This window comes from Nicotiana attenuata, chromosome 11 (assembly GCF_001879085.1).
Source record: "Nicotiana attenuata strain UT chromosome 11, NIATTr2, whole genome shotgun sequence".
Lineage (NCBI taxonomy): Eukaryota > Viridiplantae > Streptophyta > Magnoliopsida > Solanales > Solanaceae > Nicotiana > Nicotiana attenuata.
Window position 1 is genome coordinate 56,164,091 of NC_031999.1, and position 2,221 is coordinate 56,166,311.

Here is a 2,221-nt window from a genome sequence, read left to right on the forward strand (position 1 = left end):
ATATATATATATATATACACTACAAGGGCGACAACAAGGCCACAAGTACGAAAACGAAAGCGATAGATATCCATCAAACAGCAGGTAAAGATAGCAATCTACGAGTAACAGTGATACCATACTAATACTAATGTTAGCGGTCTGAGAAAGAAAAAGCAAAACGCTCGACTACCTACTAGCCTTCTATTCTAATCCTCGACCTCCACACCTTCTATCAAGGGACATGTCCTCGGTAAGCTCCAACTGCGCCATATTCTGCCTAATCACCTCTCTCCAATACTTCTTAGGCCTACCTCTATCCCTCCTCATACCCCCTAAGGCAAACCTCTCACATTTCCCAACTGGGGTATCAACGCTTATCCTCTTCACATATCCAAATCATCTCAGCCTCGCCTCTCGCATCTGGTCCTCCACGGGGACCTTTTCCCGAATACATCATTGCTAATCTTATCAAATTTAGAATACCCGCACATCCATCTCAACATCCTCATTTCAGCTATTTTTATCTTTTGGACATGAGAGTTCTTGAGTGATCAACACTCTGCACCATATAACATAGTCGGTTCAACCACCACTTTATAGAACTTACCTTTAAATAATAAATAACATTATTATTTGTGTTTATAATTTTTGTTGGGAAACTACTCCATATAGTCGCTCCCAAAAAAATAGCAGCAAATATATTATTTTGTATATTAATACTATATAATGTACATATTTTTATATAATCGATGTATAATTTTTTGTATATTTGACTAGCGAATGTAATTATTTTTGGCCAACTTAGCAAAATTTGTAGCTTGCCCTTTTGTTTGCACTGATATAGCCCATATTCATTAAAAACGATGTTAAAGATTAGTAATAAATATTTCGTCTCGGATTTCATAAAGATTAGTAATATATTTCATCAAGAAAAAAATCAAAAAAGAAATCATTTTTATCGAATTCCGTCTCTACAATTTGAACGAGAGTATTCACTGCCTTTATGCATGTATATATAAGGACAAGAGAATTAATTCATGCATCAGCCAATTAAAACACTTTCATCATGGCCTCCTCCACATCAACCTGTTTCATTTGTAGCAAGAATAATCCTGAAACAAATTGTGAACGATGCATTTTCACTTATTGTTTTACTGTTGTTGACGATTTTTTGGCTCTAACTAAATTCTTTGGTGGTGAAGAAAATTTGAGAACTAAACTAACAAATACATTACCTCATGATTGGCAACAATGGGTAATCAATCGAGTGAAAGAAGTAGCAATTTTGGAAGGAGCAGATGTTGTTGATGGGTTCATTGTAAAGTTTGAAAATCTAGAGAGCATTGGTGAAAATTTGCAGAGTATAATTATTTGGGTCAAAAAACTCCTTACCGTTACACTATTAAACAAAAATGTCCCTAAACAGACGGAATAGACACGTGGCGTTGATTTAAGGCTCAAGGCCATCTGGTTCATTTTAATAACCTAAATTGGACCGAACCCGCTCCGACCCACATACTTGACATCCAAATTTTGACATCCAAATCCAAATCTGGGTTTAACTAGTTCACCATTTTCACCTTTTCCACAACAAACCTGAAAATACTAAGATACTCATTCATATAAACCCAGATTGTAAAATTGAATCTTTAAGAGCGATAATTTAGGAAAATTTACCTCAAGAGTCGTATGTGTGATGGTTATGGAAAGATCTTTTTAGTGTAATTTCGAGCAGGTTTTCCGGCGTTGTATCTAGCAATTATTAATTGAATTTTTTACTGTAATTTCTATCAACTATTATTAACACGAGCAAATTTCTAATTAAGGTCATCAATTTTTTATCAATATGAGCAGCTATCTAAAGGTCACAAGAAAAATAAAAACCAACAAGCAGATCTGAGAATTTCAGTGGGACCTGGCTAGGTTCTATTTTCCGGCAAAGTTCAAAAAATGGCAAAACCTCTGATTTTTTTAGATCCAACAAATTGGAAAGAAGAAAAAGAAATAAGTAGAAGAAGGAAAATGAAACAAATTGGCCAAGATTTGTAGTAGATCTCGCCGGTTTTCATGGTGGATATAAAATGAAGAAGGAAAACAATGAGAGAGTGGTGGTTTTATAATTTTTCCGGCGAGTTTCACCGGTTCCGTTCGCTTATATGGTGGAATGGGTTTGCTGTTTGGATGATGAAACACGAAGAAAAAGAAGAAGAGAAGGGAGACGGAAGGGGGGGGGAACTAA